The sequence below is a fragment of the Ciconia boyciana genome, chromosome 1, assembly GCF_034638445.1.
Source record: "Ciconia boyciana chromosome 1, ASM3463844v1, whole genome shotgun sequence".
Lineage (NCBI taxonomy): Eukaryota > Metazoa > Chordata > Aves > Ciconiiformes > Ciconiidae > Ciconia > Ciconia boyciana.
Window position 1 is genome coordinate 217,060,689 of NC_132934.1, and position 26,654 is coordinate 217,087,342.

At 44.9% G+C, this 26,654-nt stretch overlaps 1 long non-coding RNA gene across 2 annotated transcripts; it reads left to right on the top strand.

The window, feature by feature from the left end:
* The first annotated feature begins 4,680 nt into the window (after nt 1-4,680).
* LOC140648902 (uncharacterized) lies at nt 4,681-11,123 on the top strand. 2 transcript variants are annotated; one of them, XR_012041382.1, is made up of 4 exons: nt 4,681-5,035; nt 5,327-5,462; nt 7,717-7,846; nt 9,528-11,123. It is a non-coding gene; the product is annotated as an uncharacterized lncRNA (long non-coding RNA). The 2 variants fall into 2 exon arrangements; XR_012041383.1 differs by lacking the exon at nt 7,717-7,846.
* The last annotated feature ends 15,531 nt before the right edge of the window (nt 11,124-26,654 follow it).

The following is a 26,654-nucleotide window of genomic DNA, read 5'->3' on the forward strand; positions in this document are numbered from 1 at the left end:
CTGATCTGTATATTCTGCTGAAGGTTTTTTAAAGTATTTTGAGATAGCACCAAATATACAGTGCTTTTAATTGTCAAGTTCTGTCTAACTGAAATGGGTGGAAGTAGGTTAAATTTGAAACGGTTGAAAAGTTAAGTTTTGCAGCTATCCTGATGCATGCCAATTTTACAACTTATTTACAGTTGTCCTTTTATGTACTTTCCAGTTGCAGTGGGAAAGAGCCCCAGCAACAGCAAATTGAATGATTGTACAGACTATGACAAATATAGTTCTTAATGTTTTAATGCAGTCAAACAATAAGAATAAATTTGAAAAAAAACCAACCCTTTACTAAGTAACCTTAGATATTAAAGTGGCTGTGTACATCTTAAGAAATGCTTTCAGGAGCTTTTATTTACATTGGAGTAGTAAAAATTACTCTTAAAAAGTATTATCTGTTCTTTCCACTGCTATTTGTATATGCTTTCTGGCATGCTTTCATGTTAATGCAGTTGTTCCCTTGATCAGTAAAAAGTGTTCTAGCTAATAGCTTGCTCTGTTCCTCTGAATATAGGAAAATAGCCCAAATCTATGTTAATGCTATAAAAAAAAGGCATTTTTTAATTAGGAGTCATATGGAAAATTGCCTTTTTTTTTTAAAGAAGATCTCAATTACAATTTTAATAAAATAAATAAAAAATCTTTCCCATCCTGGGAATGTCTTGTGAGTTCCCCTGCTAAACACGGCAATGCGAGGTGGTCGTGACCTCTGAGATTGTGAGCCCCATATCAATAAAGTCAGGTTGGATGAGCCCAGGCTTACGGGCATAACTGGAGAAGGAAAATTGATACCCAGCACCATATAATTGGCCAAAAGAGCTGAAGACTACTTTCTGACTGTGTAAATGAGATCTTTTTGACTGATGTACTGAGACAAATTGAGGAAGGAAAATGCAGTAAAACACTCCTTCAGCTACTGAAGTGTCTTCTGGAGCTCAGCTGAGACATGCAGTTGTGACTAGCATTGCTAATTAGCTGGCTCCAAGAGCCTTGATCGCTTGGTGTGCTTGATCGTTGCACAGCCTTTCACAGAGATGCTTAGATTGTAATTAATCAGAAGGTCCTTATTTAGCCTAATTGTCCTGTTGGTGAGGAATGCCTCATTATGTTTAGGCACATCGGTGCATCACTTAGGAACCTGTAGCAGGTAGTCTGAATAGCGATGGTTTGGCAGGATGTGGAGGAGCAGAGGAATAGCAGATTGCAATGGTACGTACCCCTTTAACTTAAGAGATTTGTGTGGAGGAAAACCATTTACTGAAACTATAGTGGCTCCCATCTTATTTCTGGGGCTGCAGAGAAAGGATGCGACTGAAGTGGAATCCAGTAATATAAGTTTAAAGAGAACACTATTGCTAGAGCAGGACAGAGACTGACAGAAAAGTGTCTGAAAATGGGACAAATAATCACTGAAGGTAAATTTTGATTCAATTTTTTTTAACAGATTCTTCAGACAGAGGAAATTGTAATCTTAAATATCCTGCCAATTCAGGGCAGTATATATTTCCAAGGTTTATCTGAGGTATTTACCTTGCTTTGACCTGGCTTTTTGGCACATTCTATGTAATGGAGCAATATGTCTGTTTAAATTATTTTAAGTATCACTGCTGAGAAATTAATGTATTTTAGTGAAAGTGGATTTTCCTTGGCTGCTCAACTGATTGTGTTTTGTGAAAGTGATGCTTGTCTTAAGAATATACACATGCACATTTTCCCATGCACAGAGTTCCTGTTAAAAATCACTATTACTTCTTTGAAAAGTGGCATGTAGCTTTCTGTCTCCTGTAGTGTTATTTCTGTCACTGGCTGCAGAAATCCTGTAACTGTTTGGCTGCCAAGGTTCTGCTGTAAAGAAGCAGAGGACCAGAACCACTTAAATATTCTGGGTGCAGCTATCCTGTTCCCCCCCCCGTGCTCTGTTTCTGTGAAACACTGCAAATCTCAGAGTTGCCAGAAACATCCCAATTACTTTAAGAAGATGAAAATAAATCTCTTTACTGGATCTGTTTCAAGAAACAGTTGCTAACCTAGAATAACAATAGGTGTTATCCCAAAGCAGGCTTAACATTCAATAATTTCCAGACCTCTAATGCTCTCTACTTTCCCTAAGGAAAACAGTTCTTACAAAAACCAGCAGTCTCCCTAACGTTTTGCCTATGTATAAGTAGTGAAGCATCAGCAAAAAAAAAAAGGAGTTGGAAATTGTAGACAGATCTATAGCAATTTGAAAATATGTGCATGTTCATTATAAGTTTTCTTTACTTTACAAAATAACACTGCTAATCAAATAGAATTCAATGTGCGTGTTCCATAATGTAGTAATTGTTCATTTTATTCCATAGTTGTCCAATGTTTCTATCAGTTTATTTTCATGTAGCAAGCTTGCTTCTTTCTTAAAACCATGCCTGTTTGCCTTCTGTTTTAGCTGGCAACGTAGTTATTCCTGGAAGTCTCCTTGAAGGCAAGGCAGGTACTAGTAAAGTCTGTTCAGTGAGATTGAAGGGAAGCAGTGCAGCAGTGACGGAACAGATGCCCATGTAGTCCCCTATTCCTCTGTTTTGTAGTGTCCCAAAGTTAAATATGTCAGTTAAACTGTCTGTGTGACTGCCCGTGTGATCTTACAGTAGATGATGCTCTTGCATTGCAGTGGTTACTGCGTAAGTGTTTTGCCTAAGGGTTCCCAATGACCCTGCATGCGTATTAATTGACATCAAAACTCTAGGAATAAATCAGTTTCCTAGTTGTAGAACTTGGCATACAGACTAAAGGATGGCTTTTACCATCCCCCAAAGCCACCCGTGCTATCTACGGACCTCCCACAAACCCTTACGCATTCATGACCGCTTGTTCCACCAACAGCGATGCTATAACAGAGCATTTGTGGGCCAACATAGGATCCTTCTTGCCTAGAAGCCATGCTGTAAGCCTGCCAGCATACCATATGGAATCCAGACTAGAGCATAGGCTACACCTGGAGCAGCTAGAGGAGAGGGGCCTGTTACAGCTCTACCTTTACTAAAAGATACTGAGCAATGCTGATTTACATTTAAAAATTGCGATCCCCGTGAAAGGCAGGGATGGAGGCAGTTCAGCACATCCGCCAATAGTTTCAGGTGTCTCATGGCATCTGTCACTGAGAGGTGGCTGCTGAGTCCCTGATCATCTGTGATGGTCTGCAGTCAGAGCTGGGACTACACACACAACTGCTAGAGCCTGAAAGTGCAGCTTCTGTCGCCTCTTCAGCCAGCGAATGTCTGAGGATCTGGGGAAAGGACCGTCTTTCCTTGCTTCTGGAAGAACCTCTAGAAGGTCTACTCAGCAAGACACCACCTCTGGCATGGCCCACAAGCCTCAGTGGGGTTTTCTAGCAGGTAGATTCTGTCAACCAAGAGACTTCATGTCCTGTTGATGGTAGATGCTGGTGCTTGAGGGGAAGAACTTGCCACCAGCACCTTGCTTTTTTGTCCTGTCTTACTCCCAGAGCAGAAGAACTTGAAACTTCATGGCTGTTTCCTAGGGAAACTTCTGTATAGTTAGCACTTGTTAACTTGGTGAAGGAAAGGTGTTTATGAGCTGTTGGGAAGGATGGGTCATGGGTTTGGGTCATGAAGGAAGCAGGAGAGAGGGGCGTGGAGATACGAGAGAGCTGGTCAAGGTTGGTAGTGTGATGCTCCAAGCCTGCATACTATATAAGCCCAGAGCTAAGCTCAGATGGGGCCCTGGTCTTCTCCATCCCCATCTGCCAGGCTGCAGTGATGGCAGGCTGAGCAGACACAGGCTGGAGGGCTTTGTGCTCCTGACAGAATGGATCCCTCGCAGAAAGCATGGAGGAGGCAGGCAGCTGCGAGTGCTGGGGAGGTTGGACCCGCGTCCATCCCTGTGGGTCCACCATCGTGCAGGCAGCCAACTAAAGGCACACTTGACCTCCTTCCTAAACTGGAGGACTTAACAAGTTGAAGCTGAATCATCTGTTTTATTAAATCAGAGGCCACTTCAAGGACTGCAGCCCAATTATGCCACATGTTGTACATACCCTGAAAAGACTATTCATGGAGAAATAGGATCCATATGGGCAGATCCTTACTGGTGAGCACGTCCTGCTGAAGAACAGCCTTGGGTATCTGCCTGCAGAGATCGGGCTTCATAGGATTCAGGCCTTAACTCTTAATTTATAGCGTTGAACAGCTGTCAAGAAGAGGGAGGGATGCGTAGGAGGTACAGTATAAAGTGAACGGCGCTGCGACATGCATTTCCCCCCCAAGGAGTGAGGCTGCTGCCTTCGCCTTGGTGTGAGGCTCTGTGCTCCAGGAATGAGCAGGAATATCACGGTCTAGCCCAAATTCCTCCCTAGAGGAAAGAGACAGATGATATCATTGTTGGAGTTGTTTGGACATCATAAAGGTACTTACTGAAATGAGAAAAATATGGTTTTAATTCCTTTTTTAATAATAAAAAAGTAACGGAAAGCTACGAGTGCCAGGAACCTCACTGAGAAAAAGAGTCTTTGCACCCTGGAGAACTTCTCTTTGCCTAATGAATAAGCGCTTCTAGGTCACTTGTTGGTTCATTTTTTGTGTGTGTATATATGTATATAAAGTATGCAAAGCCAGATGAAGTTACTTGTTTGTCTTGCAGATGTCAACTTTGCTGAGCAATGCTTTGATTAAGAAGCAGCACACCCACAGTGAAAGGCACATGGCTTATTCCTGGGAGACTTTGTTCACACAGGATACAGCTCCTCCTGCACCCTGTACCCAAGCACGCAACTGTTATATGAACAAAATACATGAGCCTAAACACATGCCAATTATCAGACAGGTTCCACTCCGCTCTGAAAAGATTAAGTGGAAGTATGCAACAAAGCATTGACTTTTAAGACTTTTCAAGTTCACCGTACAAAACTATATCTTCCAAATCAACGTCGTGCATAAGGCAGGGTACCCTGTTCAGTGTCTGCAGAGATGGCAGAAAGCTTGAAGGAATTACTGCTTGGCAGGTGAGCAGACCTCTCTCCATTTAGCAGTTCTTATAAACTTTAATCCTGTAAGTGTATCATCGTTGCAGAAGGTGTGTTTATTGAGAAACCTGTGGCTTCGGTATGGGTTTTGGCATATGTTAAGGCACCCTTCTGCGTTGTTATAAAAGCTGGATTGGGAAAGTACTTGTAATGGATACAATTTGACATCAGGTATTTCTGTATTTTCCAGCCTATTTCACATTCTCATTCTAACAACGGGGATAATGGAACAGATTCGCAACTCTAATCCTGACTCTTTGCACCTTTCAGGCAGGACAATACAGCTAGAGCCTGGATGTAGTTGCCCGTCTGAGAGTGCACCGTTGCTCCTGGGAAACTCTTCAAGGGGAAAAAAATTGCTGAAAATGCTGATGCAGCCATTTTCTGCACTATTTGCTTCTCCAAGGTATGCTTAAGGTACTGCACACCTTGCTGCTACATGGTCCTTCAGGTCTCCCAGCACTGATATGGAAAGAGCTTCAAGGAGAACAGGTCTTTTTCCAGAGCTGGGTGCTATTTTTCTGCCCCAGTATGGCCTATAGTTTTGTGCCTAACTTGCTGTGCTCTAAGGTCATGCTTTTCAAAGGTCGGTGTTCTTGGATGCCTCTATTTTATATTTCTCAATTGAAGATGCATTGAAAGGCTGTAATTTTTAGAAAGTGTTTAGCATTACTTCTCTCTGTGGAAAGGAGCTTTAAAGCAGTGTCAAGCTGGGCATACACAGTTAAAGGCACTAAAATGCACAGATTTTTAAAATCTCAGTCTAGGAACAAAATTCAGTATCTGAGTAGAGCACTGGGGCTGTATTGTTCAGCTACCTTGATATTACATTGCATTCCCCAGGTGGCTTTCAGTAGATCCTGTGACAATGAAATCTTTCTAAACAATTTTAAAATTTGCTTTTTTTGATACATCCCCTCATTTTAATTGTGGTTTGGAGAATAGAAAAAATCCACTGTATTCCATTTCTGCTATTATATATTACACGTGCTATATTATTTTTCTACTTTACTCCATTTACTTTCCCCTTCCCAAATTCAGCCCAACAGTCCTTCACTTTTTTGTCTACAAAGTTGAATTCTCTTCTCAATTCCAGTTCACATGTTAGTCATTGCTCCTGATCTTTATGAGACTCCTTTCTATTCTGACCAGGACATATTTGCAAGATGTATCGGGTTAGGTTTACTGTTTAAACAAAGCCACTCGTTTCCTCACTCCTGTTTCTTCCCCATCCTAAAATGCTGCTTTTATGGATCCCAACTGTAGAAAAGCAGCAGGTTCCTCTTCAGTTTTCTTCAAATATTAAATAAAGATTTGTGCTTTCCTTCTGTAACCTTGGCTATGCAGGGAGCCCAGCCAAGGGAACTACCCTTACATTCTTCAGCAAAAAGGTGACCCTAAACCAGCTCAAACAGATGAAAAAAGTTTCTAGGCTTTATGCTGGAGTGTCCCCTAAGTGAATCCTCAGGTGTGAGTGCAGGAACAACCCTTACTACAGTATTGTGTATTAGTTGGTAATCTACAGTCCTAAATAGCATAACCCCCAAGGGATGCTTTACCCACTGACGGTAGCAACATGTACAGTTAGGATGCACTTGGAACAGCTGCTTATTCTGCTTACTCTTTCGTGGGTTGATCAGCTTGTTGTTGATTAAATTAAATACATAGCAAGCCATCACAGATGCCCAAAAAGTTGCAACATTTCTACTGTTTCTTTCATCACAGATCAAGAAAGTTATGAGATGTGGTGGTCACATAAGCAGTCAACTGCTGAGCATGCTTAGCAGAAGGTGTTCTAGCAATGAGGATTTGGGTTAATACCGGACTGTAAGGATCCATACTCTGCTTTTGGATCAGGTCATAGGGATCCACACACTTTGCTGTTTGCACTTCTTTATCTTCTCTGCACTGACTCTCAGCTTTTAAAATATTGATTTGTATCATCATGTCCCACTCCCTCCTACTCTGCATGAATGGTAAGTCTTGCTAATCATGGTCTGCTCTGATGTCAGGTCTCTAGTCTTTGCAGGCAGACTTCACCCTGTGCTCTGCCCATGCTCCAAGCAGACTGGGAACCAGGAACCCGCAGTTGAAAGCAGGACCAGTGCACCTTCCTGCAGATAAGGAGATGGCTCCAGATGGCTAGGGACACAGGTGGACTCACTTTCTTTTGTATGACCATGTAGATATAATCATGGATATTCATATGACCCCCATTTCTGGAGTATTCTCTGTGTCAATGATCTATTTATTTTCATAAAATCTGTGGGATATAAGGCCCAGTTATCAGATATCTGAAGTGATTATGGCCTCCATCTGGTCACATGAAAAATTTGCAGTGAATCAGGACACTATATCAAGGTCTCCCAAAGCCCTGCCTAGTGCTATAAAACAATGTCTGTAGCCCAGGAGACTTACAGATACGACATCATGAGAGACAGCAGAAACAAGACAAGCAATACTTAAAGAGAAGGGGTAGCAGGGGCAAGTTCGTTTGGGATAAATGAACGTACAGTTCATGGTGTTCATAAAAGGTAAGAAGACAACCTCTCCTAATATCAGTATCCATTTGGATTCACGCTTTGTCAGCAGTGGACAAGGAAGGATCACCAGCAGAGGAAGACTCTTAGAAACTCATTCCACGTGCTTTTGGTTTTTAGGCATCTTCTTCTCCCACAACAGCACCATCTCCTCTTGCAGTGACAGCAGTTTATGCACGGTTCCACTTCACATGTTCCTCTTCATGCAGAAACTCGCACCCCGAGGCTGAGCATCTCTGTGGAAGAGAAGGTGGGAACAGGTTGGAGACAGGAGTGTGGGTGTAGGGAAGGAGCATAGGTTGGTAACATCCATTCAAAATATTAAATATCCACAGCTGACTCAGAAGCTTACCTCCTGTGTTTATCTAATTACAAAAAATTAATATAGTAATTTCTTCATTTCCAGCAAATCAGTATTTCCTGAAGTATTGTGATACTTTCCCTGAGCTGAGCAGAGCTCCACTAGGATTTTCATTTACAGACAATTTGGTAATATCTTATTACATGTAAGACTTGGGCTAGGTCAGATAAAAATGTGTCTTGCATTCCTTGCTTGTCCCAGAGCTGCTGCACAGTAGATATTTTCAATGTGCTAAAGGCATAAAGAGTTATGAGTATGCAGTTTTGGAAATTTTTTTTAGGGATTTTTGAATATATCCTTTACAGAATATAGCCTTTACAGAGTAACCACTTCTCCTGGGCTGGGAAAGAATTTGGGAACAGAGCTATAAAATAATTGGTTTTGATTCAACAATAATCCTGAATAATAAAAAAGATATCTTTTAAATAAACAGTCATAATCTGGTGTGAAACATAATTTTATAAATTTTTAATCCTCTCAAGATTAAATTGAAGACAAATTAAGACAAACTTGTGTGGTTAGATATCATCAAAATACAATATTTAATTTTAAAAACAGTTTCATTAATCCTGAATGAACCATGCAGGAAAACAGAGCAATTCACAGATCATTTTCCCAGTTTACAGAAAGTTTCAGTTGAAAAACTTGGATGAATACTATATAAAATCATATGTCTGTATCACCCCAATCCACCTCATTTTCATAATAGGTAAAGACATTAGAGTGAGCACACAGCTGAGCAGTAGCAAAAGCAAATCTTTTGTCTAGGGTTGGGGTTTTTTGCTTACTTTTATAGAGAAGTAACAAGTGTTACTGTAGCAGGGTGAGAGGAAGAACAGTTTTGGTATTTGAACAACTTGGCATTCCTTTTCCACATGGAATAAAAATATGTGTTGTATTACAGAACAGTCTCCTTAGACCTGACATTCTTACGTTTCCTTCCTGTATTAAAAAAGCACAAAGAAGCAGCAAACCCATATACTAGGAAAAAAGATGGCAGTAACAATTTCTCACTAGGAATGCAATGAGGGCAAATAAACTTTGGTTTCCACACAGGTGAGATCCGAGGTAAATGCAAAGTGATTGTGTATGTGCAAATCTCCCGGAGTCCTTCAGATCAGTGTGTTTCAGAACAGACTTTCCAGGTACTGCAGTTAAATCTTGAAAAGTTGTTCTGGAAAGTTTTCCGACATTTATGATTCAGTACGAGCTCAGCAGAACTAAGTGGGAAATTGTGTCTTTTTCTGTGCTCTCAGCACTTCACTATACTTGTGTCTAATACGTAAGAATGGTGTTCGTGTGTTCATTGTGTGACAGTATTTCATTGCCACTTCTTAATACACGACTCATCTCAAGCATTTGGCTAACTGTTCCTGAGCATGCAAACTCACATTGCGATGTAGGGAATTAAAATGAAGCCCTCGATTTGTAACGAAGGACATTTTAATGCTCAAGAACAGTTGCTCCTACAAGTGTTTGAAAAGGACACCTATTTTGCAGCAACCTCTGAAGTATGCCAGAGACATACTGTTGACAACTCTAGCTCTTTCTTCGTTTTATTTTCTTTCAGGAATAAACTGTGCCCATATACCATTGTGGATGAAAAATTACCGGTAATTCCCTTCGTTCTTTGCAAAGTGTCATCACACAGGATCATGGTAAGACATCAAAACAGAGATGGGGACTGCTGGTGTGACTTTGGCTGCTCCATAGAGAGCTGCCAATAACTCGCAGAGCTTGGCTCCCTCTCCCTGTGCAAGCAGAGATGGGGCATGATTTACACATCCATCCCCATGTCCTCCACCCGTGCCCAGCATGGTGGTGGCAAAGCAGGAGAGGTTTACCAAGAGGGTTCCAGCTCCCTTGCACTGCCACGGAGACATCTCCCATCCTCCTTGACTCTCTGTCCGTGGTAGGAGGTCCTCCAGGTCTCCAAATGAGTGAAACCCCTGTCTCCAGCTGCATATCCAGCCACCTCATGAACATATGACATCATGGGATGGATATGGCAGACTGGCTGAACATGCTGGCCTGGCAGTGACTGCCGCTAAGCTGCCACTGAAGGACATGTCTTCTGGAAGTGGTTTCCCTCAGCCAGGCAGGATGCCATCACCTGCCTGCACCATCTCAGCATGGGAGAGCGGACCCAACGCTGTGCTGCTGGTGTAGGAGAGGATGCACCACAGCAGGAGGACATGGAAGGACCAAAGGAGTGAATGTTATATGCAGTTTGTGCTATTCCTTCTAGTTTTTTTTCCCGATTACCTTCTCAACAGCAGTTAGATGTTTAAGTGCAGGATTTTGTTGCAGTAGGAATGGTCACAGGGAACTTCAGCAGAGCCCTTCCCTGTTTTTGTTTTATCTCATAAACTGCCAGGATCCCAATTTATGTGTGTCTTTTTCCATAATGCACTCCAGCAGGGTTACTTTGATCCTGCCCAGTGGAAGGATGGCCCACAGACCTCAAAATCTGTTTGCTCAGGTGTGTGTCCATTTTTTCTTGCACAAACCCCTTCATTTCTCAGTATTTTTTTTTTTTTTTTAAGGAGAAAGATTAGTCAAGTGAATTTCCACAACAGGTTTTATTTGGCTCCAAGTTCAACTTTATTGTGGTGCTGCTGCTGCTCCTTTTATTTTCCTTCTACAGGGTGGTTGTGACAGGTTGGAGCACCTAATTTGTGCAAGCAGACAGCCCAGAAAATAAGAAAAATGCAACAGCTGGAGAAATCCAGCTCCGAAAGCTGGAATGGTTTCCTCGTGCAGATTTCTCCAAATCACAGCTAAGAAGGGGCACGGCTCGCTGAGAAAATGTGTGCCCTGTGAAATAAAAGGATTAGGAAACCACTTTATAGCTTGTGAGATTTATGGTTTCAGAACAAATGGCTGTAGTTCACTTGGCCTGCAGCTCTAAAGGAGGCCAAAACAAACTGCTTTAAAGCTTTGGTTCAAAAGGCAGGCTCAGATCTGCCGTTACATGGGTCTTTGTAAATGATGGGAATACTGGAAAGAGTCTTGTGTGTCCTGCAGCACCTCTAAGCTACCACTTTATGTTGCCTGAATGCGGTAATATTGAAAGGCAAATTTGTTCCAAATGTCCCAACACAGTGGAAGTGTCAACCTGGAAACCCAGTGATGGAGCTGAGATTTAAAAAAATATATCATGGGAAAGAGTGCAAAGGAAATGTGTGATGTGACCTTTTTTCTGTCTCTCGGAGAAATGCAAGCACAAGGCATGGCATCACCTTGCTCTGTTGAAGGGAAGAATTTAAGTTGTTTTGGGATTAGCAGAGCCAAAAAAGCTTCATTTAATCTTGATTTGTGTCTCCAAGGGGAGCTCCCCTGTGTGGATTCTCTGATGTCTGATAAAGGGTGAGTCCCACATCCATCTATTTCCTATAGTGAGGGGAACTTAAGGGTCTCTGTCTCTTGTAGCTCTGCAGGACCTGTCTTCCTTCCCCATATTTGTATGAAATTCGCCAGTTGGTTCAAAGGTACTAGTGGAAAGCTTGATAAGCTCACACAAATACCCCAGCACAATTACAGGGTTTTTTTAATCCTTTTTCTTTCAGAAACTGGGCTAAAAATATCAAGTCAAAGAATAGCATATGTAAGAGCATGCAGAACTGTTAATGCCATTTCTGTCTGGCAACTTAGTATATTCTAGCAGACAAACAGGGTAATTAATTTACTTTTTTCTATTGAAAAGCCAGGTATATTAGGATTCTTTTTGCCTTTAAATGCAATACTTAGAATTGGATAACATACTGAACTCTAGATGGATAAACTTGATTATTCTCAATAAGCAGCTCAAATTTAATTTATTCTGAAGGATTCAGTCTTCCAGCCCAGTCGCATAAGGACTCGCTCTCGCGTGACCAGAGCGATTCTAGCGTAGGGGTGTTTGTCCCTGCCTGATTACTTCGGATTCATTCTTGACACTGGGAGCCCAAAAGGACTCCCAGGCTGCTGACAACATTTATCAAGCCCAGCTGCTGAGGAAGGATGCTGATTGTAGGCAGCACATAGTATGTCATGGAGAAAACATTTCCTTCTGCTATGCTTTCCAAGTCACTGAGGTCCTTCTGTACAAACAGAGACAACGCTAAATTCCTGCTTGGCAGCCTTCAGCATGGCCCTACGGGGTCGTCTGCCTACCACAGAGAGCCACCTGCATTTAAATATATTCACCTTCTTTGCATTAATCTAAGTGTGCTCAGGAGCAGTAGGGATGTGCAAGGCAAGCCAGGAAGGAGAGCATCTGTCACTGGCAAATGCATTCAGATTTTCTAATGAGACTGGTGATCATGAATGCCTCAGGTTTCAGCTGGTTAATGTGCAGCCCTTGCCCAAAAGGCTTTCTAGCAGTACGTTCATGGCCAGCGCCTTTGAAATCAGGTGCCATTCAAATGCCTTCTTTCATATAGTTTCAGATTTCTGAGTACTTCAGCCATTCTGAGAAATGGTGGCACTGAGAGACCATCAAAGGGACTTAAAGATTGTAATAATTGGGTTTACTGGATTAGAAATTAGAATAAAATTATTGCTTACTCACCTTTCAGTAAGTGATTGCGTGCTTTGGTGCTCATATCTAAATATTTAGACACATGGCCTGATTTTGAAGGTTCAGAGATTGTCTTGAATCTCCTGTGCAGATAGCCTGGATTTTTGGACTGACTTTTTGTATTATTTAAACAGTGAAAAGCAGTAATTTGTGAGCTGGAATTGATGCCAAGGAGCCTTGTAAAACCTATGAGTCTTCCACTCTCTGGCCAAGCGTTTCCCTCCACTTTGTGGGTTGACACTGCGAGAGCAAGTCCAATAACGATGAGGGAAGAGAAAGAAGAGGTTTCTGGGAACAGCAGCCAAGTCTGTCCTGAGCTTGGTCTCTTGTGGATCTGAGCTCTTCAGGCTTGCACTGAAATGAAGTATCAAGTGACAAGAGCCACATTCACTGGTGCCTACATTACAGCAACAGTACAGAGAAAGAGATCTTCCCAGTTCTGTGAGCTAAATAGTTACTTTTACTTTATATCTTCCCCATTCCCAAAAGAGAAGACACCCTGGACAACTCCATTGTTTTTTTTCTTCTGGGAAATGATGGACATCCTTGGTTCGCAGCACCACTGAAATTACCATTCTCTCTAAAAATGCAGCTTGGTATCTTGCTGCAGATACTGGCCAGACCCAGCACCACAGGGAAAACTGCAAAAACCTCTTTAAGATCTATTATGAGGTGAGATACCTGAAGGAAAAGCTTTCTCCTGTCCCCCTTCCTTCTCCCTAGTAGCTTGAGGTTCAGCCACACACTAAGCCATAGGTATTTATAGCCTCCCTTAAGCTTAATATTACTGATTACAGCTCTGGACAGTGGTTTTATCCTTATACAGCTAATCTTTCCTTTGAAGGGGTACTGGAACTAACCAGGACCAAGGCATGGAACCATCTACTGTCCTGAAATAGTCCAGGTTGTGTAGTTGTACCTGTTCCCTGGCATGGTTTTGGCTGCGCTTTCCAACAGTTTCCAGGGAGAGCACAGCCCTTGGGTCGCTTTCAGTAGGCGGGATGGTTGGGGCCACTGTGTTTTGGTGATTATTTGGGTGTATGGATGTTGGCTATGCTGTGCAAATGGTCTTCCAGGCCAGAAAACAGTCCCTGAATCATCTTATTTACTAGAAGAGATGTAGCCACTAATATTAACATGGCTCTGAACTGCAGAGACACTGGTTGTCCTCCTGTTCTTGGATTACTGCCTGCCTACAGAGGACTGCTGGAATTAGCAGGCTTGGGGACAAGGACTTGATGGCAGCAATGTTCAGGCTGGAAGAAGGTTGTTTTCAACAGGGTGAGTAATAAGCACTAGAGCAGGTCACTAGAAGGCAGGGTGGATTCTTCATCATGTGAAGGCTTCAGAGTTAAATCAGACATTTTTCTGTAAGATGATGCTCCAGCTGGGTGCAGATGTATTAGTGGAGACAGGGGGGCTGTAGCTCCCTCCAGCAATAGCCCTGCCCCATGGGTGCAAGCATGCGGATGGTGGGTGCTGTTTGCTGCTCTGTGTGCAGGGACCTTGCAGTCTGTGTTGCACAGGAGGTCAGGAGAGGGGACAACAGCAGCCTCTTCCAGAGGTGAACATCCTCCCCAGATTAATTTTAGGTGATACACCCTCGTCCCTCTGAGATAAGTGGTCCTCTCTCGTCAGCACAGCCAATGCTTGGCAGACTTTTTTTGTGTTTCCTCTTCTTCAGTTGTGCTGGCAGTGGAGGAGACTTTCTCTACTGGATGTGACAAGTCAGAAGGAGAGGGGGAGGAATGACGGTGAGGAGACCAAGGTATTCAACAGAGCACCTATGAGCACAGCTGAAAGGTCTTCATCATTTGCTTAGTGGATTTGATGTGGAGACTGCTGGTAAAAGTGGTGCTTTTCTTTACAACTTAAAATGTGTTAGGAATCACTGCCAAAAGAAACATCACTACCAAAAAAAATCACTACCAAAAAGTCACTACCAAAGTTGAAAGGGTAACTCAACCCCCCCCCTTGTATTGCCTTCATTTTCCACTGAATCCTCTAAACCTTTTAATGTTTCGCAGCTGGTATGGAATCACATCAAATATCTGATCACAACTGCCTCGGAGATCCCTACCTGTCTCTTTGGTCCAGCCAGCGGGTGATGAGGTGTTTCAGTGTTTCACTGTTTCACTTTGCAATGCCTAATTGACTTCAGAGCCTAAATTTGGTTTTCCAAACTGATTTACTCTGGTAAGAGCCTGCAGCTTATTGGCTTTCAATAAGCTAAAATATTTAACGCTGCTAGTGGGTCGGAATAGGACCACACGCATAGTTGGGTACCGCAGCCCAGGTGATGAACAGAGATTTGCTAAGTGGGCTGCTAGGTCGCTCACCTTAGCTCTTGATTGCTTACGATCATGTCCTCACGCTCCAATGTTCCTGTAAGTCCTTTAGGTGTTGCAGTACTGAACATTACTAAAAACCCATTAAAATCTGGGCCACTTTCTTCTCTTGCTTGAGCAACTGTCTTGCTGTCACAGCAATGATCTCCTGTTGTTGGCCAAATGTCTATCGAGAGATGTACGTGAACCCTGCAAAGTCATTACAGAAGTAAAAGTTTCTACCTAGACTGGCAGTTCTGTGTTCACATCTGTCATCTTTCATTTGCAGCATTATGTTTAATCCATTGCCTGTGACTGTAGAATAAATCCAGAGTAAGGACTACAGGCTTTGACAAAGATAAGCCAGATTTTCACTGCAGGTAAATTGGCAGTATTACCTGCTCCACTAAGAAAATGAATTTTGCCATTGCGTTGTTACATTCGTAAAAGTTGGGTTTTTTTAAACAGCTGCCAAAGCTGAATAGTGGCTGGTTTGTGTCCAGTGAATAACAGACTTGGACTAAATGGAACAGCTGCACAAAGATGTTCAACATAATAGGTAATGTGAGTCTTTAAACAAAACCCAGTGCCATCAAAGCCAAAACCCAAAAAGCTCTTAACAAAAACCATATTTGTAATGAACAGATGGAAAAAAAATTGTTCTGAGCTGTATAACAAGATCACATCAATCAGCCCAGCAGCAATGGCATACAGAAACCTTCACACATGACCAAAAAACATAACCAGAACCAGACACGATACCGATATCTCCAACTCCTCAAAAAGCAGGAGAGAGTCAGGGTGAACAACGTCCTGGGAGGCTGAGGACAGGCAGGAAGCACAGTAGTTATAGAGGTGTTTTATCTCCATAAAACTGGGGTTTGGGAGATTTAGGAAAGCGTCATTCCAATACATTTTTCAACAGATCAGTTAAAAAGACAGCCTTGAGCTCTCAACCAGTCCTTTTTATGTGTAGTAGAAAGCCGGTGATAATCGAGCTGTCCGTAAGATGAAGCAAAGCACTCCAGTATATTCCCCTGCGTCTTTTTATGTTATTTTTGCCACTAGATGTCTCTGCTGACCTCACAGTGGGCTGGATGAGCCGCTTTCCCTGGTGAACAGGAGAGACCGAGGTGGAAATCAAGCTATGACAAAACCTGCTTGTGACTTTCATTCCTAGGGTTTTGTTTCTGATTAGTATCTACTGTTTAACACAAAGAGAAGGGTCTGTGAGAGCTTTCTCAGCTATCTCCCTTTTTCCAAGTATCGGAATGGGAAAAAGACGCTTGCTGTCATCCATCATTTCTCCTATTTCAGAGTACTTGCTGCCTACTCTGACGTTTTGATTCTCATGCCCATCCCATCGCCCTGATGGTCTCTTTGCTTGTTTCCAGGGAGTTTGTTCTCCTTGGATCTCATGCACACCTACGAGTGCTGTGGACTAAGAGCAGCAATGCCTTGAAAGCACCCTGTGGCCAGCACAAAGGGCTGTGGGACGTTGTGTAGAGCTCAGGGTGTCTGAGCAAGGCACCATTTTGATAGGTGCTGATGACAGACATGAGAATGATGGAAGTCATAGGGACAGCCTGTATCACCAGGTGCAGATGTTGACTCCAAGCTCCTGTATGCCAAGATTTGAGCTGGCTCGAGGTTGGAAACCATGTCAGATGGTGCCTAAACTGTGCAGTCCAGGAGCCAGGACTGGATAAAATGATTAAAGCAGTGACTGTGTGTCCTCTGGAAGAGAGCTGGTTGTCTTCTGCTTGCTCACAGCAAAGTGGACGGGCTTAGTGCATCCTTTGGCCATGGCTGCAGGATTGCCCCCAGTGACTGACAGGTTATACTGAGAGTTGGGGAACAGTCACAAAATGGAGGTGCTGGAGACTGTAGCAACTTTGATACTATAGGTCTTAAGATGTAAAGGGTACCCAGCTTAGAGGTTAAGCCATGAGTGCCCCAGGTAGAAGCTATGGCCCCAGCGGGTTACTCAAATTGACCTTCATGCTACCGCAGTGCTGTGCCTGGGGTTTTTGATAGCCCAAGCAAGAGCAAGGCTGATATTTACGGTGGTATTTTGCACTTGTGACTTTTGCAATCCCAGGGCTGCAGTGGAGGCCACTGCCATTTGCCTGAGATTTGAAACCTGGTCCAAAATGGCTTTTTGCCATCGATGTTACTACAGGGACTAGTCCCTGCCCTAAGAGACCTTCTCCCTTCTTGGATAGACATGAGCATGCCCCGGATCGGGTTTTTGGGGGAACATGAAGTCTCAGGGTTATAGTCTCTTCACCATTGCAATGAATAGATAAACTCAGCAAGACTTCAAAAAGTCTTCATCACTTTTCCTTTTTGCAGCTCACCACTCTGTGTTTCCATTCATTCCTGACAAAACCGAGAAGCTTTCAACACCAAATGACACCTTCTCAGTTTGACCGTGTTCCCACGACAGTTCAGGGCAGTGTCCAAGGGCAAGGAAGCTCCAGGGATACTCAGAGGCGTATCTCAGGGGAGGAGCTTGGAAGAAAATATCAGAGAGTTCATGTTTTAACAGGCTACCCTCAAGATAATGGTGAGAATTAGAGAGTTTTCTCCCCTTTCCATTATTTAGCTCAGTAGCAATTATCAGAAAGGAAGTGCTGCACGGGATAGGTGGGGCTTTGACAAACAACTGTACGATATAAATTCTGGGACTGGTGAATATGGTCAACATATCTTCTGAACTCACATGACAGCACACTCAATCTGAGTTTAAAACCAGTAACTGCAAGGAAGAGAAGGTGGGATCCAGAGCTCGGGCTGGTCCCTGAGTCTGATATGGCATCTCCAAATAACAGACCTGAGGACGGGAGGATACGTGGCTCTCTTCTCTCTTTACCTGCTCCCGCTAATGGAAAAGCTGCTCCTAAAACTGATGTATGTTTGAGTGCAAATCCCTTTTCTCCTTTCCTCATTTATTCTATTTGCTTGGGTCAGCAATAAACCTTGACATAGTACTGAGTGCTGTTCTGAATTGCAAAGGGATGCTTTCCCACTCTGGGGGTAGGGTAACCCACTTAACATCCCTGTTTCTCAGTTTGACCATCCTGAAGTAGAAAATAGCAATACTGACCAAAAGAGGTTGTGACATTTAAATGCTTGACAAGTCCTGGGGGACAGAGATGACAATGAGCTCCTGTGGCACACTGAAGAAGAAAACTAGTAAGGTTATATGTGCAAATCATGCTCCAGCATGGACACTATTTCCAGGAATCAGATCGTCAAATATCAAACAAAAAAAAAGCCTTAAACTTGTGTTTGCATCCACTGAAATTAATGGCCTTACCTGTCATTTGTCATAGAGAACTAATAATGACCTTGGCAGTGAAAAGGAGTTACATGGGGACTTCTTCCTCCTCTTGAAGGCTGGATGAGTCTAGCTTAATTATCTAGTCTGATCTAATTCATCATGCGGCTCATTGACTTTCATTTAGTGGTTTATTTCATTTTAGTGGTTTCATTTAGTGACTTTCATTTAGTGGTTTTGGAACATGCTCCAAAACCTGTGGTGCCTGGACTACTTTGATCATAGATGGAGACAGGATGTTACAGCCACAGGTATGAAGAAGCCGTATTGGCTCATTACTTCGTTAAATTAGGGCAGAGAGAAGAGCTAGGACCCAAATGGGGATGTGACACTGTCTTATCAGCTCATCCATCCAGTGTCTCCCACTGACTCCAGACAGATGTTAAATGGGCTTTGCACAGTGTGGTTGGATGCCTGGTTTATTGACAGTATTGGCTGCAAAAAAAAGGCTGTAAAGGGAAAAAGAGGTGGGACTGTGCTGGGTTTTTTAAAATTTCTTCCTTCTCTTCCTCATAAATAATATAGCCAATTAGGTTTTCATTTCAGTCTTGATCTCTCTCTGCTTCCAGGTGACCTCCTGAGCTGAATCTGAACCCTTCATCCTCGCTCATGGGGTAAGGTTGGACCTCGCTTGGCCAGTGTTCACTGACGAGGCTGTGGCACCATTGCTCTGCCAAGCAAATAAAACTCTCTGACTACATCCATACTAATAACCAGCACAGGTCTCAGCTGGCCATACAGCTCAACTTTTAGCACAGTCCCTGGAACAGTTTTAGCCAAGACCAAGCAGTCCCAAACAATCCTGTAGTTGCACAGGCCAGATAGCCTTCCCAGTGATGAGGATGGATGTGACCAACCTGTTCTGGAAAGCAATAGAGATTAATGATAAAAGTATGGACCCTTCCATCTCATCTGGCCATCGGGCCAGGGGACGGGCCTTGGCAATGCTCATTTTGCTGGCCTAAAGGCAATTGAGATACTTAAGTGCCTGCTCTAGAAGCAGGTGTTCTGGTAAGGTGAGCCACACAGGTCACAACGTTTCTGCTTTTTATTGGTTTGTTCAGTTCTGTCCCTTCCCACATATGAAGTTGCATTTAGGAGCTTAATCCTAAAGCTGGCAGGGGAAGAGATGGGGAGGGAGCAGAATGGGTTTTATTGGATCACTTTTACTCGGGGCTGATGTCTCCAACTTTCCAAGGACACCTTGCATCTCACTGCTTTGCTGAAGCATGAAGTCAAGGAGTTTGGCAGCAGTTGAGCAATCAGTCACTCCTCTCTGCTTTAAAACTTTCCCTAATTCTTCGTTCCAGTAAGAACCACTGAATTCAAAGTGGGAGATCATATCCAGGGTGGATGCTGAAGGCAAGGACGCAGAAAAGATTTTGAGTAAAATTTACAAGCAGCTTCTCAAATGGCTTGAAATAAGTTCCCTTGGCTGTATTTCAGCTGTTTCCCCAACTCATCCCTCCTTCACCTTGTAAACCATTTGTACAGAAGGACAGCTACAGCTATACTTTGCAAGTATTTTTTTCTGGTTCTGTATCGCATTTTGGGTCAAGCCAGAGATGAGATTCCCAAACGGCAAGTAACCCTCATCTTTTAATAAATTGTCCTCATATGAAGAACGTCTTACCTGGTGATCCCTGGGACAGCGTTTCCAAACAAAGGAGGTAAAACCCCCTTTTCCTAAGCTGAATCCTCTTTCTGTAAGAGTGGCCTTCACCCCCAGGCAGCTGTAACACCACATGAGAGCCCAGCATCCAGCTCCCACCGAACAGCAGTGCTCACTGAAAGCAGAGAAGTACCAGCAGAAAACGGAGCAATGGGCAAAGGGGATGGGGAAGATGAGGAAGAAAGATAATCAGAATGGCTCCAAGCCTATTGCTGCAAATTGCTTCTGGTGCAAATCCTTTCTTCTCCCAAAAGCCTTCTTTTGAGAACAGATGCTGGGAGGGAAAGTTTAAAAAAGAATAGCTGTATCTAGATTTAGGATACAGTAAATCTCCAAAGTTTTTGTTATTCCACCTGCACTTTACATGGGTTTTACGGTGCTACGAACTACCCATGCCAAGAGTCAGTGATATGTGGACACACAGTCTGTGTGACATTGTCATAAATTAACGGTGATCTTTATCTCACTGCAGACAAGGACTGGTGCTGGATCAGGGAAGTCACCCGTGGAAATACAATCTGCATGGCTGAACACGGATAAGGAGGAGACAGCAGGAGTGCTGGACAGGATTGACTGTGCACCACAAATTAGATATGAGGGGAAGAAGCCAGTGAGATTTTCAGACAGTCTCTCCTTGTGCAGTTAGGATGGAGTTAAGCTCAAGGACTCAGGGTTGCAGAAGCAGCAGAAGGATGAAGGCAAATGGAAAAAGGTGGAGGTGCTCATCACTGAGGACAGTAGGAGGCAGATAGGAGACAAGTACATTGGGATTCAGGTCATCTTTAGCCATCTAAGGGCTTCAAATAAACATAGTTGACTGGACCCTCACTGTGGCCCATGGGAAAAAGTGAGGCATTTCCAGAGGGCGGCTGCAGGACTATGTTAGATAGCCAACTCGGGGTGCGCTTGCTTAACCCCGATGATACCCCACTCTCCCTTTTCACTGTGGGAGAGCAGTAGGTGACTATCTTGTGCTGGACTTAAGTCGGTGAACACCCCCCCCCCCCCTTACAGAGTCAAAACCAGGAAAATCCAGGCGTGAATGCCCAAGTGACAGCTTGTAAGAGACACGGCCAACAATCAGCTGCAAGTGTGAGAAGGGTGAGAACAGGAGGCTAAAAGAAGGGCTGCCTGGGGTGCCAAACGGGAGAGATTATTTCGAGAGGATCAAAGGAAAGGGAAGCAGGACGTGATAATCTGGGACAGCTCTTCTCCAGGATGGGATCTACTGGGCTGCAAGCTTGCATCTGCAGGGAAGCAGCAGGAGCCACAGGGACTGGGTCTCTTAAAGCAGGACTGGATGAAGAAGTGATGCCTGTGCTCTAAGGAGCAGTCCCAGAGCAGGCAGGGGACATCTGTATCGAAAGATATCTCCAGCTCTTATTTCATCGTTGTTTTAGAAGGAATAGTAGTTCATTTGGAGACTATTGGGACTATTGTCAAAGTAAGGCAGTAATCCGTGCAGCAAATCCCCACCTGGCCTTACTAAAGGAGGTGACTTCACTGCAGCGAATAAAGCTGCTGCAGCTTTTCTCAGAGGAGACTGTGAAGATGCTTTTCCATGAACACCAGTCACACCATGCATCCGACTCCCACTTCTGAACTCTTTGGCTCTGGGGACCATGAGGTGGCGCAGTTACCCTGGATATCAGACCGCAGCTGGCTGCACGCTGGCCAGGTATCTTCCCAAAATACGTGTCCGCTCCCCAGCTGCATAACTACAACCATGTGTTAAGGAGCTGCTGCTTTATACACTGTATAGCTACATCACCTAACCCCCCTTTTTTTTTTTCTTTGCCTTCCCAGGGAGTCAGTGAGGTATTGCAGGACAAGAAAGAGCAATCAAGCGTAGTGCACTCTCCTGTTAGCAAGTTTGCCCCTTGCAGGGATCTCTTTCCTCTCCTTTTCTTAAATAGGGCTTTACAAAAATAAACTAACGGCAAATGCATTTTATGTTTCCCCCCCTGGAAAGCACTACAAGGACATCGCTTCTTGTATTAGCGGGGCAGCAGGATGCAAAATAACAGACACAGACCACATGGCAGAAGGTGGTGGTGGTGGCTACCCTCCCTCCACATGTCCCGTCTCCAGGAGTGGGGAGAAAAGGTCTGAGAGCTGTGTCCTGTCTGCAGGTAGTGTCCTTTGCTGTCTGTCTTTGGGTCCCTTTTGGGCTTGTGAAGGGGTGGTAGATCCAGTGCCCTGTCTGATTTCCAGGGAGGGAGGCTGCATTGAATCTCCCTCAGGTTCCCCATCAGTTTGAACTGGATCTGGGTTTTTTTTTCCTGCTTCCCCTTCCCAGTGGTTGGGTTGTCTTGTGGTGTGCTCACAGATTGCCCCAGAGGTGGTGTGTTTCAGTGGAAAATCTGCCTCCGCTCATGAACTGGGACACTCAGCCCGACACAGAGAGGACAACCTAAGACCTGTTTCACACGAGCTCCATCCTGGGAATAAAAATGCTTTGGGATACAAAGAAGATTTCCTCCCTGGGATGCTGTATTTGCTCATGCAATGGCTGCAGCTTCACTCAACCTGGATTTTGCCTTCAAAAGCTACGGTGAAGCTGAGGCAGACAGATCTTCTTCAGCTCCTGGCAGTCAGCACGGTGGTGTTACACGCACGGGTGCAGTATGGTGCTGTGTAAGCACCCATATGGGAAACACACCCTGTCAGTAGGTTTTGGTATTTGTTCCCCAGAGCGTCACTGATCCTGAGCGTGATACGGTGCGAACTCACCCTCCTGCTCCACAGGCGCATTTCGCTATGTCTATAAATGCCCTCCCAGCACACCAGGCCCTGATGCTTATCACCTGTACACTCGAGAGATCAAAACAGCCATAGAAAGGTTTCTCCAGACTCTGCTGTGAGCACCCCCACCACCCGCCTGCCCCCAGCCACATTCCAGCACAGGAGAGGAGCTCCACGCTCTCCTGTGCAAGCACCACACCGGCACCATCTCCTCCCTTGGCCAAAAGTACAGATGTCTGGCATTTGAGGCAGACCACTGCTGGCCAGAAAGCCCGATGGGTGCAGATGCTGCCTTTGGCTCCAAGGAGAGAGGGTACAAGTGCCCCATGCAAGAGCAAAGAGCAGAGGGCCACTTGTCTGGGCATGCCCACCTCTTCTGAAATACTTTTGCAATTGCCTTCTAAGCTCAGTACAGTGTCCACCATATCCCACCTCAAGCAGGACCAGCGTTTTGGCAAGGGTTAGCACAGAAAAGCCTTTTCGTGGCACGGCTTCACCCTACAAGCACCACACTGAAGTGGCCAAGCCGTGAGCCTGGCTTTCCCCTGGGCACCTCAGAAGCCCAACTAAACCCCCATGAGATCTGAATCTCCCTTCAGGACTGCCCTCCTCCACCCATCGGGTGCTCAGGGCTCCTCAATGAACACCCTTCAGGGTGTAATTAATTATATTTAACATTTTCTTCGCCTTCCAAAATTGCCTCCCACCTTCCCTTGGCAGTTCATGTGATGCTGGTTCCCGGACCAGCTACCCAAAACCTGCTGGGTCTCCCACTTGAGTGGGCTGAGATGTGGAGATGTGATGCCTCCAGTCCCCCATTTCATCTCTGGCTTTGGGGCAGCATGTTGGGATCAAGGATGGAGCAACTGCTACAGCAGGGACCTGGCCACCCTTGACATCTCCGGTTGGGTTGCACTCGAGCTTTCCCCCACGCTCCTCTGATGCCCGACCCAGGCACCGCGTCCGCTTTTGCTATCGGCTCCTGGTTGTGAGCCGAGCCCTGCAAACCTATGCATTCCTCCTTGCTTACACACTGCAAGCTTTATTTGTTTTAATCAAAGGGGCCCCTGATAATTATTAACATATTTAATTATTTTTACTCTGAGTCACTTGGCTCGGGCGTGGAGTGATCACAAGGGTTGCTTTACTACAAAGACCCGTCCCTGGAGCATTTGCACCACCAAGTAATCGCCCTTCGCAGATGGAGCTCCCATTGATGCCTGCCTCGCAGCCTGCCTTTCGTCCCAGTTTGAGCTGCTTTTTGCTTCACTGGGAAGTGCCGGCCTCGAAAGGAGCAAAATTGGGCACATGCAGACAATTTGCAGGGCTAAGGCTTTGCACGCTGAGGTTGCTAACTCGGGGACAGAGCTGGCAGGGAATGATGTTCATCTGAGCTGTGCTCCAGCCCTCCACCTCATGGGGAGGTGTTAGTCCGTCAGCTCCCCCCCAGATTGCACCACCCCATCCAGCACCCCCTGCCCCAGGCTCACCAGCGTTTTACGTGGCCTTGCACCAGCAATCAGAGCACATTGCAATTAGCAGTGTTTGTCTGAGGAAACTCATAACTCTGCACTTCCACATGATTTATGAGGTTCCCCAGCCCAGGCTGGCCTGTGAGCCACGATCGTTCCCAGCCCTGGCGGTTCACGGTGAGGCTACCCAGGGCGGTCTGGGTGTTTTTCCTCCCCTGGTGTCCACCAGGGCTTTGCGGGGAAGTGTTGCCCTTGGCAAATGCCCCCCGTGAGCCCTTGAGGTCTGGGGGGTTTGGCTGGGGACCAGACCCGTGTGTCTGGGTTGCCTTTGCATTGGGGTGCATCTGCACCATCCTGGGTGAGCTTGGCTCCTGCTCCCTCCTCGATGCCCTGGGACTTTCTTCTCAAAATAAGAACAGGACCCCGCGGTTGTGGTTCCCACAGGTCTGCCTTGGTCCTGAGCATCCAACATCCAGGAGAATCCGTGTGGCTGGCGAGCAAGAATTACTTTAATTCTCTGTCCCACCAGTGATGCGGGATTGCATTAGCCAAATCTGTAGATGCAAGAAAACTGAGGGAGGGACTCAAGGATGCACAAAGGAGACCTTGACAGGGCTGGGAATTGAGCAAAAATCTTCAGACACCTTAAAGAAGATGTTGGCCCTTGTTGAAATCTGTATTTAAGAATAACTTTTTGGTTAAATACATATATATATTTATACAGAGAGAAAGAGGAAGAGGTGGAAAGAAATCAGTTTCACAAACCAAAAACTGCACAATTTTAAACAAATCAAATCTTTTGATAAAAAACAGAACACTGATGCTACTTTAAAAGGACATAAGATAAGGCCCAGTCTCTGCTTTCCCTGGAGGGAAAAGATTGGAAAATAGTGATCAGGCTATTCCTACTAAGGTTGGGCTCTTGCACATAAAGTTTTGGGGTTTTTTTGGTCCGAAGTGTTTTATCAGCATTTTAGCTCTAATAATAGCAGCACTTCTTTTGTCTTAGCTGTTTTCACTGAAGACTCCAGGGAGCAGAGCTGGTGTCCCGACATGTAAAGGCTTGTCCCCACCAAAGTCCATTTCTAAGCTTCATCAAGCCTTTGAATGGGTGGCAATCACCCCAAAGTCCTTGTATTTTTGATGCTGCTTTGTCCCTCTAAAGCCTTTGCGTGTGGCTCTAAGCAGCCCTCAAAAGCCACGTCCTGGCAAGCTGCCTGCGAGACCCTGTAGGCAGGAGGTGCATGGGGAGGGGTCAGAAGGAGGTGTGTTTGGAGCTGATTTTTGCTCCTGTGCCTTAAGCACAGCCTGAACCCTGTGATGGCCATCCGGCACCTCTTGCCAAGCACCATCCCAGCCTCACACCCGCTTTCCTGGGGGTGTTTAGCAGCTACAGTCCTGCTTGCTTTGGACACAGCAGAGATAAAGCAAATGCATTCCTCCATCTTTACCCAGTGCAGGGAAGAGTGGGATTTGGGAACATAACATAATTGCAAAATAAGAGGGACTCCTCTTGTTTAGAGATGCTACAAGCTGAGGTGAGGGATAAATGGGAGAGCGGTGCCCAGCTCCGCTTGCAGATGTTGCCACGGAGGAAGAGGGACTTCCCTGAAGCGGCAGATAACAGCAGCTGAAGGTGCCATGGGAGGCTGGAGAGAAGCATGGGGAGAAGCACCCAGGGGCCCAAAAGTGCAGGAGGTGGGAAGAAGCATGAGGAAGAGCCATCTCTGCTGTTTGCTCCAGTCACAGCGGCTGCGCATCATCTCGGGACATGTCAGGATCTCAAAATCTCTGCATTACTTGAGCCTGGGTTATTTTTGATCCAGATGGTCTGCCTGAGCTAATTCCCAGCTTGCCTGAGCAACCCTCCTGGCAAGATGGAATGAAAGACCATGAGTGGTGACTCTCTCATTGCTGCTGCTGCTGCTGAGAACAGACCTGTGCCATCGCAGCATCCTCTGCTCCCCACCGCTCCCCGTCCCCTCTGCAAACCACCAGACAAAGCTCCTTTATTGCAAGGCCAGAGCAGGGAGGGGAAAAAACAGGGCCATTAAAGCCGAGACTATATTAAGCCACGGAAAACCACAAAAATAAGTGCATGCAATCCCAGCAGCACTAAACCTGTCCGCTGACTTCCCCTCCAAAACCAATCTCGACCTGACCTGGGTGGGAAAATGCCTGTAGTCGTAACCACCCCATCACGAAAACACAAAGCGAGTCATTTATCTGAGTGTTTGATTGCACAGCTCGGCACTATGATTTGGTCCGCTCTGCAAAATAACAAAGCCAAGATGCTGCAGGTAACAGTCAGGCCAAGAAGTCTGCGAGTTTCATTCCCTACAAGTGAGTTTTGGCACAGTAGCTACTTCACACCCAATTAATTACTTCAGCACCAGATTATACTTGCAGGCTCCAATAGAAGTGATAATAGGAACCAATTAAATTAATTTATATTTACTTTGTAAGCATATTTTCCTTTGGTAAATCTTTGCTTTAATTTGACAGATTGGACTCCAGCATTTTGTTTTTGTTAAGAGATACGGCCCTAAATCCAGAGGGACAAATCCAAACCTGTAA